This window comes from Moschus berezovskii, chromosome 14 (assembly GCF_049115385.1).
Source record: "Moschus berezovskii isolate FMDL1 chromosome 14, NW_MosBer_1.0, whole genome shotgun sequence".
Taxonomy (NCBI): Eukaryota; Metazoa; Chordata; class Mammalia; order Artiodactyla; family Moschidae; genus Moschus; species Moschus berezovskii.
The window spans coordinates 42,230,195-42,241,350 of record NC_142473.1 but is presented as its reverse complement, the minus strand read 5'-3'; positions in this window follow the sequence as shown (position 1 = coordinate 42,241,350).

Below are 11,156 nucleotides of genomic sequence, written 5' to 3'. Positions count from 1 at the left end.
GGATCATTCAACTAACACCACGTTGAGTGGAAGAGTAAGATTAGATATGGGGAGACCTCAGTGATCTAGATAGACTAGGATGGCTTGTAGGACAACAGCAAAGCAAATGGACTTGAGATTTAAAACATAAAATCAATTTGCCCCAATTAATTGGATGTGATAGTAAGAAAGATGATGAGGTGACTTTCAGGTTTCTGATCTGGACAACTGTCAGTGTCATTCACTGAGGTAGGGTATGCCAGAGAAGGAGACTTTGGGTGTGATAGGTGTGTACGTGTTCCGTTGGTTCTCTCTCTCTGGAGAACTTTGACAAAATTGCCAAACACAAGGAAACAAGTGTAAGAAAGAATAGCAGACATAGCAGATTTAGACTTCCCAATATCTTCAGATTATACATCTCATTATCAAAAACAATACAAAATAACGATATATGAAATGTTTAAGAAAATATGGAATGACAAAGGTGAACAAGCAGTAAGAAATTTTAAAATCATCCAAACTTCTCAGTACCAACAATGGAAACCAGAAAAGACTACATTATCTTCTCTTACTCACGATGTGTTAGGCGTTATTCTTAGTGATAACTTTGATACGTGATTAAAAAAAGATACTTATATCACAATCCTTATAATGTAGGTATATTTTTGTCACAACCCTTATAAATGTAGGTATATTTTTGTCACAACCTTTATAGGTAGTAGTATCTGTTTTGTAGGGAGGAAATTCACATAAAACAAATGTACGTATCTGTTAGCTTCAAAGATGCATAAATCAAAAGTTGGTAGAACTAGAGAAAACTGAGAAATCTATAACTCAAGCAGGAGACTTAACACTAAGTTAAACAGACCAGAAGTTAGTAAAAATATAAATATCACAATGAACAGTCTTGATTTGTTAGACATACACTGAACCTCAAATCCAAGAAATAATATTTTCTTAAACATTGAAGGAATATTTATAAAAGTTGACCACAGGAACTGAATTCAATATCCTTAATAAACCCTAATAGGGAAAAGAAAAAAAAAGTTGACTACATGCTTGTCTAGAAAACAAGTTTCAATAAATTTAAAAGATGTATCAAAGAAACCATGTTCCCTGATCCCAGAACAATTCATTAGAAATAAATAGCAAAGAACTCTGAAAACTATGAATGCTGGATAGATTTAAGAAATTGCTCCTAAATAACTTCAGAGTCAAAAATGCTAACAGGAGGGCACTAGTGGTAAACAATCTGCCTGCCAATGCAGGAGATGCAAGAGATGTGGAATTCGATCCCTGGGTCTGGAAGATCCCCTGGAGAAGGAAATAGCAACCCACTCCAGTACTCTTGCCTGGAAAATTCCATGGGCACAGGAGCCTGGTGGGCTACAGTGCTTGGGGTCATGAAGAGTCAGACAGAGCTGAGCACACGCATGCACCCATTTCACAGGTGAGGAAAATAAGACTTGACAGAGACCACATGACTAGAAAGTGAAAGGAGGACAAATGGGAAAGTTGCCAAGGAACTCAAGAGAGAAAAGTTACATCCCTTTCTTTGTCACTAATGTAGGTGGATGACCTTTCCCTCTTGGCCTGTTGCTACACCTGAGCACCTTGCTCTGGAGAGGTCCTTCAAGTTCTCCACTATGAAATGTTCTCATCTCCTTTCATAGCCTTTCACAGCCTCTTCACCTGGGAAGCTTTCTAAACGTGATACCCAGGCTACAAACCAGACCAGTTTAATCAAAATGTGGAGCAAAGGATGGAACTTGGGGAATCAGCATTTTGCAAAAGTCCCACAAGATTCCAGTGAGCATCCAAGGTTGAGAACCAATAGACTAGAAGTGCTGAGGGGCAGGCATGAAGGAGGAACACCCAGATCTGCCTTACTCTGCCTGTCACCCCCAGTATCATCCTCTATCACCTGCTCCTCAGGTACTTGCTGAAGCTCCGGTCAGGACACACCCCTTAACTGCTTTCCCCTACGTTTGCTGTCCCCTTCCTGTTGACAGCCCAAATGGACTCTGCAGGTTAAACATTCACAGCCAGGAATTCCTGAGCGCTCCTGTGGTTAGGACTCTGTGCTTCCACGCTGGGGGTATGGGCTGGATTCTTGGTCAGGAATCCTGTAAGCTTGGAGGTTGGGGGGGGGGAATAAAAAGTTCACAGCCATCTCTAGCTGCCCTGGGATTAGTCTGTCAGACGATGGCAGAAACTGCTTTTGCTCCTGATTCTAATGGAATAATTTACAGTAAATGGTCTCCTAAGAAGCCCAGTCTCCTTAGACAAATGGAGATGAGCAAGGGCTGCCTCTAATGGGATGAAGGACCAGAAATGAGCTGTCCAAATGGAGTGGGTGTCCAAGCAGCTGCTGTATTAAATGAGAAACACTGAAGGCTTCAAATCTTTCTTGTTAACTAGACACTCCAGGTGAGGAGGTGCAGCAAAGAGCCCCTCAGAACCCAGGCTTCAGGCTCCAGGGTGGGATTTCCAATTAGAAAAGGCCCCAGGGGAGATAATGTTGGGGGCAGAGGTCCCCAGTTCCCCGTTTACTTCCTGCATCCTTCCTTTGCCCCTTCTTCCCACCCTCGCCCCTGCTCTGCCCTAGTGTCTGAAAAGATTTCTTGGAGTCTTATTCTTACTCAGTTTAAGTGGGAATTTCTGTTCCAAACCCCTCCTCTGGGCTGCGGTGTCATCCACTTGAGTGTAAGAGCAGCCGAGATTACGATGCCTGATACCTCCCGGCACTGTTCCATTCCGGGAACCAGGACTCTCAGGAGTCACTTATCAGGAAACATTTTTCATGTCCATAACCTTTCCCATCAAGAGGGATGCTGCTCAGCATTGTTTATCCATTATTAATTCACTCATTCAACAAATATTTATTTTCAACACCAACAAGGTGAATCTCATGTTTCTTCTACAAGTAGCGTACAGCCCAAGAGCAGAGATAAGTATGTGCACAAGGCAGGACGCTCACTGGAGCTGGAGCTCAAACGCTACAGAGATGACACTGACAAAAATCCCTTGTCAATATGCTCAAGTTCATGTTCATTTGACGAGGGGCAACCACATGGATTTACAAAAGGCAGAGGAACCAAAGATCAAATTGCCAACATCCATTGGATCATTGAAAAAGCAAGAGTTCCAGAAAAACATCTGCTTTATTGACTATGCCAAAGCCTTTGACTGTGTAGACCACAACAACTCTGGAAAATTCTTAAAGAGATGGGAATAGTAGATCACCTGACTTGCCTCTTGAGAAATCTGCATGCAGGTCAGGAAGCAACAGTTAAAACTGGACATGGAACAACAGACTGGTTCCAAGTAGGGAAAGAAGTACGTCAAGGCTGTATATTGTCACCCTGCTTATTTAACTTATGTGCAGAGTACATCATAAGGAATGCTGGGCTGGATGAAGCACAAGCTGGAATCAAGATTTCCGGGAGAAATACCAATAATCTCAGATACGCAGATGACACCACCCTTATGGCAGAAAGTGAAGAGGAACTAAAAAGCCTCTTGATGAAAGTGAAAGAGGAGAGTGAAAAAGTTGGCTTAAAACTCAACATTCAGAAAACTAAGATCATGGCATCTGGTCCCATCACTTCATGGCAACTAGATGGGGAAACAGTGTCAGACTTCATTTTTTGGGGCTCCAAAATCACTGCAGATGGTGACCGCAGCCATGAAATTGAAAGACACTTGCTCCTTGGAAGAAAACCTATGACCAACTTAGCATATTAAAAAACAGAGACATTACTTTGCCAACAAAGGTCTGTCTAGTCAAAGCTATGGTTTTTCTAGTAGTCAGGTATGGATATGAGAATTGGACTATATAGAAAGCTGAGTGCCAAAGAACTGATGCTTTCGAACTGTGGTGTTGGAGAAGACTTTTGAGAGTCCCTTGGACTGCAAGGAGATCAAACCAGTTAATCCTAAAGGAAATCAGTCCTGAATATTCATGGGAAGTACCGATGCTGAGGTTGAAGCTCCAATACTTTGGCCACCTGATGGGAAGAACTGACTCATTTGAAAAGACCCTGATGCTGGGAAAGATTGAAGGCAGGAGGGGAAGGGAATGACAGAGGATGAGACGGTTGGATGGCACCACCAACTCAACGGACATGGGTTTGAGTAAACTCCAGGAGTTGGTGATGGACAGGGAGGCCTGGTGTGCAGCAGTCCAGGGGTCACAAAGAGACACGACTGAGCGACTGAACTGAACTGACTGAATCATATTATTTGCAGTATGTAAGGAGACTTCTGGAAGGAAAAAGTTAGACTGTGGTCATTCCCCTGGTTGCTGTGATGATTATTTTGCACTTATACAAATACCTAATCATTATGTTGCACACATGAAACAAATATGCCAACTATAGCTATAAAAAAAGAAGACCTAGTAAGCGGTGAGGGGAAACCAGTATTGTAGACACAGACATTTTCTGCTTATGTGTGCAGACTAATTTCTAGACCCCCATCTGCTGGCAGACATTGGACATTTACACTGTATACATCGATTACACTGAATACCGCTTACACTGAATACATCGATTTCAGAAATGGACAGGATTGAGTTTGCCTGTGAAAGTGAAAGTGAAGTCGCTCAGTCGTGTCCTACTCTTTGTGACCCCGTGGACTGTAGCCTACCATGCTCCTCCGTCCATGGGATTCTCCAGGCAAGAATACTGGAGTGGGTTTCCTTCTCCAGAGGATCTTCCCAAACCAGGGATCGAACCCAGGTCTCCCGCATTGCAGGCAGACACTTTAACATCTGAGCCACCAGGGAAGCCTGTGAAGGTCCACCTGTTATAGCTGAACTTTATAGCCCAGTTTATCTCTGGGCAGGAAAAGGTAGACAGTAATACCTGCAATGCCTTAACCTTCTGAAGACAACACTGAGACAATTTAGGGATTCAATGAGAGAAAATAGAAAGATCTGATTGCCTACCTTTCCTTTCTGGAGAACATTCTGTCTCCAGTGGTTTAGACCACCGTTTTGGAACCATATGACCTCTGGCCACAGTTGACTGGTCCAAGAATTTACACCTAACCCAAATTCTAACCCACAGATTAAGCTTAGTCCATCACATTCCTCCTCAAGAATTTGGACTAGTAAGGAACTATCAGATAAGAGATGCTGGGCTAAAAGGTCACTGCAATGGGTCTAATTCATATGTTGAAACCTAATCCCCCAGTGATGGTGTTTGGAAGTGGGCTTCTGGGAGGCGGTTAGGCCAAGAGGGTTATTATGCACAGAAGGATTAACATCAGAAGTTGAATAATGGGAAATTCCCTGGCAGTCCAGTGGTTATGACTGCCATGGGCCCAGGGCTCAATCTCTACTCAGGGAACTAAGATCCACAAGCTGCTTGGTGCACCTCCTCAAAATTTTTTTTATTAATGTAATTAAGCACATTAACCAGTTAAAGGAGAAGAAAGAATTACTACCTCGATAAATGCAAAAAATAATAAATGTCAATCATTTAAGAAAAAGAAGAGGAATGAAAAAAAAATGGATGAATGGAAGAGAGGGAAAAAATATAAACCTAAAACATAAGTTTGGGGGGTATGCACAAAAGAAATGATAGTGTCCCATATTTAACAATGAAATGTTAGTCATTCCCTTAAACAGACAAGAATGCTCACCATCACTTTTCACCAGCACTCTACTGGAGGTTCTAACCAAAATAGTAAGAAAAAAAATCCATAAAAATTGGAAACGACAAAACATACCAATTATTTATAGATGATGTTATTGTCTAATAGGAAATCCCAAAGAATTGAGAAAAAGAATTAAAATTTTCAAAATAGAAAGTTTAGCACTACTGGCATATACTATCGATATACAAATTTCTACTGCATTTTTCCCTAGCAGCACAGATGGTACAGAATCTGCCTGCAATGCAGGAGACCAAGGTTTATCTCTGGGTCAGGAAGATTCCCTGGAGAAGGAAATGGCAACCCACTCCAGTATTCTTGCCTGGAGAATTCCACGGACAGAGGAGCCTGGCGGGGTACAGTCCGTGGGGTTGCAAAGAGTCGGCCACAACTGAGTGACTAACACTTTCATTGCATTTTCAGAGAACAGCATCAAATTCTGCTGTCACCAGTTTCAGCTTGGAAATGATCCCCAAGTTCAGGGTCCCAGACACACTTTAATTCTCTTGAGGCTTCACATATAGTCTAAAGTCCCAGCGGGCAGGGGGCGGGGGAGGGGGGGTCCTTGCTTTTTCAAAGGAAAGCTTTTAAAGAGGATATTCACAGTTAAATGTCATCAGAAGACAGACAGTGTAAGTGGAGATCTGGTTGCTAACGCTTTGTCTCGATCTATTTTCCCTTAATAGGCGTTTCAGTATCATCAGCCTGAATGAAGACAAAGAAGATCCAAAAAGATATAAAATATCCACCATTAAGAAGACTTAGTATGATTCATTGCATTTAAGTTCAAATAACTGCTTTCAGAAAAGGATAAATGGAGAAGGGCTGATTTAATAAGCCCTCTCATGATAACAGCCCTGGGAGCTGTTGTCAATTACCTATGTTCCTCTGGTTAAGGAAAAAAAATAAAAAAGCAAAAAAGTGTCTTAACTTGCATTCCTCAAAATATACTGTCTGCATCCACCCCATTCTGAAAGAGCCAGATAAAATAAATGGAACATTGGTAAATTAAAAGTCCAGAGAAGAGTGGTAAGTGCCAAATCAGATAAAGAACCTATGATATTTTAGCTGGGAGAAGCAAAGATTCACAGGGGAACCAAAGTGGAAGCTTTCTTTCAATGTTTAAAGGTTGGGTGGGGGGGACATGTTCAAATACCCATGAGACCAAATAGAACGTTCAAATAATGACATGAACTTCGATGGTGCGGAGTTTGTGTAGTACATATGTATATATCATGTAAAAACACACAGTTCAGCTCTAATTGTTTTTTGCTATTCAAAATGCCAGCCCAGCATTGATGGAATGTCACTTCTTTTTTAGAGAAAAGCTGAAAATATGGATATCACAAGAAATCTAGATTTTTTAAAAATGTATTACAAGAAATCTAGATTTATTTTTAATGTCAAACTTAAGTTTTATTTAAATCAAATCTAAAAATAAACATTCTGGAACAAATTTCTATGTCGTATAGTAGTGTGGTTTCCCCCACATCACCAATGAGCAATTCTCCAACAGCACCTCAGAGTCCTACAGTTCAACTCTGACACTGTTTACCCAAAGACGGCGTCAAATCCCACAAGCTGAGGGCTCAGTCCCACAAACCAGCTCTCCCCCTCAAATGCCAGTCTCAAGTCCACGTTGTTACCTGTACTTCTGACCAACCAGCTATAAACCGGACTCCCGCAACCCTCTCCTTGGATTCAATTTGCTAGACCAGCTCATAGAACTTAGAAAACCAATTTACTCACCAGATGGAGTGGCTTATTACCGAAGATATTAAAACATAGGAGCCAACAGCCAGATAAAGAGATTCATAGGGCAACAAAGAAAATTCAGTCCTCTTGGAGTTTGGAGGCTGGTACAGCAGCCTGTTAGAGACATTCTGCTTTACCAACCGGGAAGTCTTGGAAACCTGCCTTCTGGGTTTTTAATGGAGGCTTCACTACACTGGTGATTAACTAAACCTCCAGAATCTGTCTCCTCCTAGGTAATCAGGGGGCGGGGCTGAAAGTTTCAACCCTTTAATCAGCTTGGTTCCCTGATAACCAGCCCCAGTCCTTAGGTGCTTTCCAAAATCACCTCATTAACATAAACCCAATTGTTGTGGAAAAACGCTTGTTATGAATAACAAGACACCCATTTTGCCTTTATGCCTCTGAAGAGTTTTTTAGAAATTGAGGACAACAGACAAAATACTGTAACAAAACTTGCTCCCACTGGTCTTATTGTTTAGGAAACCTCCAAGGTTTTGGGAACTGTGAGCCAGGAACTGTGGATGAAAACCAAATACTGTATTTATTGTGAGTTTTTGAATTAGGAATTTAGAAACAGCTCAGGATCTCTCTCATGGGTTCGTAATTAGATGATAGCTGGGTCTGAAGGCATCTTAAGGTTTAAGAATTTATTTCCAAGTTGGCTCACTTGCGTGGTTGGCAGGTTGGCAAGTTGGTCTGGGCAATTGGTCAGTTCAGTTCAGTCACTCAGTTGTGTCCCACTCTTTTCAACCCCATGGATTGCAGTGCGCCAGGCTTCCCTGTCCATCACCAATTCCTGGAGTTTGCTCAAACTCATGTCCATTGAGTTGGTGATGCCATCCAACCATCTCATACTCTTCTCCTGCTTTCAATCTTTCCCAGCATCAAGGTCTTTCCCAAGAAGTCAGTTCTTCACATCAGGTGGCCAAGGTATTGGAGTTTCAGCGTAAGCATCAGTCCTTCCAATGAATATTCAGGACTAATTTCCTTTAGAATTGACTAGTTGGATATCCTTGCTGTCTAAGGGACTCTCAAGAGTCTTCTCCAACACCACAGTTCAAAAGCATCAATTCTTTGGCAGTTGGTGGGAGACCTCAATTTCTCTCCATGTGGGCCTCTCCCCAGGACTGCTTGAGTGTGATCATGGTATGGTGGCTGGCTTCCCCATTCAGAGAAACCAAGGTGAAAAGCTGCAATGCTTTTAGACAAGCCTTAGAATTTATGCACCACCACCTGACCTGCCTCTTGAGAAACCTGTATGCAGGTCAAGAAGCAACAGTCAGAACTATACATGGAACAATAGACTGGTTCCAAATAGGAAAAGGAGTGCGTCAAGGCTGTATATTGTCACCTTGCTTATTTAACTTATATGCAGAGTACATCATGAGGAACGCTGGGCTGGAAGAAGCACAGGCTGGAATCAAGATTGCTGGGAGAAATATCAATAATCTCAGATATGCAGATGACACTACCCTTATGGCAGAAAGTGAAGAAGAACTCAAAAGCCTCTTGATGAAAGTGAAAGAGGAGAGTGAAAAGGTTGGCTTGAAGCTCAACATTCAGAAAACAAAGATCATGGCATCTGGTCCCATCACTTCATGGGAAATGGAAAAACAGTGGAAACAGTGTCAGACTTTATTTTTTGGGGCTCCAAAATCACTGCGGATGCTGACTGCAGCCATGAAATTAAAAGACGCTTACTCCTTGGAAGGAAAGTTATGACCAACCTTGATAATATATTAAAAAGCAGAGACATTACTTTGCCAACCAAGGTCCGTCTAGTCAAGGCTATGGTTTTTCCCGTGGTCATGTATGGATGTGAGAGTTGGACTGTGAAGAAAGCTGATCGCCGAAGAATTGATGCTTTTGAACTGTGGTGTTGGAGAAGACTCTTGAGAGTCCCTTGTACCAAGGAGATCCAACCAGTCCATTCTAAGGGAGATCGATCCTGGGTGTTCATTGGAGGGACTGATGCTGAAGCTGAAACTGCAATACTTTGGCCACCTCATGCGACGAGTTGACTCACTGGAAAAGACTGATGCTGGGAAAGGTTGGGGGTGGGAGAAGAAGGGGACGACCGAGAATGAGATGGCTGGATGGCATCACCGACTCTGTGGACGTGAGTTTGAGTGAGATCCAGGAGTTGGTGATGGACAGGGAGGCCTGGCGTGCTGTGATTCATGGGGTCGCGGAGAGTCGGACACAACTGAGCGACTGAACTGAACTGAACTGACTGACTTTCATCACATACTATCCCTCCTACTGACCAGCTGTGATTAACAAGGCTATTAGACCAGGTGAGGGTCACTGAGAGTATTTTCGGAGGTTGGCTACCACGTTCTGTATGTTGGTGTTCCTTGTTTAATGTGACTTATCCTGGAGCTCTCTCCAGATCACTACAAAGAAAACTTCCTGACTCTAAAGTTATTACTATTATAATAGTATATCTTATTACAGGATATACTATTCCTCTATTGATAGATATGTATTGTTACATTGAACCTTTTGTTCCCTTTTGCTATTAGAAATAACACATCAGTGAATAACCTGGCACTTATGCCTCTTCTTAAGTGTTCAAGTGTTATCTGCAGGAGAAATTCTAAGAATTAGAACTGTTCTAAAGCAAAACACATCTATTATTTAACAGATAATGCCAAATTCACTTCCATAGGAAATGTGTGTGAATTTGTAGTTTCATCACCCACGTATGAAAGGGCATGTTTCAGCACTACCTTCTCAATAGTGATTATTGTCAAGTTCTACTGCAGGAAGGGGGACCCCTTCCAGGGCCCGAGAGCGGGCACTCATAAATGTATTGTCCAAGGAGACACATGTACTGACAAAGCAAGAGATTTTATTGGGAGAGGGCGCCCAGCTGGAGAGCAGATGCATAAGGGAACCCAGAAGCTCTGCCACATGGCTCACGGCCTCAGGTTTTATGATAATGGGATTAGTTTCCAAATTGTCTTTGGCCAATTATTCTAACTCACGGTCCTTCCTGTGGCACAGGCACTGCTCAGCCAAGATGAATGAGAGAATTCTGGGAGGTGATGGGACATGAGACATCTCCTTTTGACCTTTCCCGAATTCTTCCGGTTTTTGGTGACTTGTTAATTCCGTGATCCTTACCAGGACCTCCTGTCATAATAACTCAAGCAAATGGTTACCCTGGTGGCTGGCCAGGTGGGCAGTTTCAGTCAGTGTGTTTTGCCTAACAGTTCTATGATTTTTGCTGTATGGTAGATGAGATATGTTATCTTAGTAAAGTTTACATTTGCATTTCTTTTTTTGAGTGAGGTTTAGTTATCTTTTTAGATGTTTACAACGTGGTGTATATTATGTGAACTGTCATAACTGGCCCTTTGACCAATGCTTCCCTGGTGGCTCAGACAGTAAAGTGTCTGCCTACAATGTGGGAGACCTTTGTTCAATCCTTGGGTTGGGAAGATCTCCTGGAGAAGGAAATGGCAACTCACGCCAGTATTCTTGCCTAGAAAATCTCATGGATGGAGGAACCCGGTAGGGTCCATGGGGTTGCAAAGAGTTGGACACGACTAAGCCACTTCATTTTCTTTCTTTCTGACCAATGTTTTCTAATGCATTATTAAAACTTTTCCTTCAGTGTTCTTATATTAGGGAGATTAGCCATTTGTTGGCAATAAGATTTGCCTATTTCTTCCCAGCTTGTTTCCACTTATACTACTGTTTGCCTTGTAGTGGATTTATGTTGTGTTGTTGTGTTTTATGTTTCTATAATACAT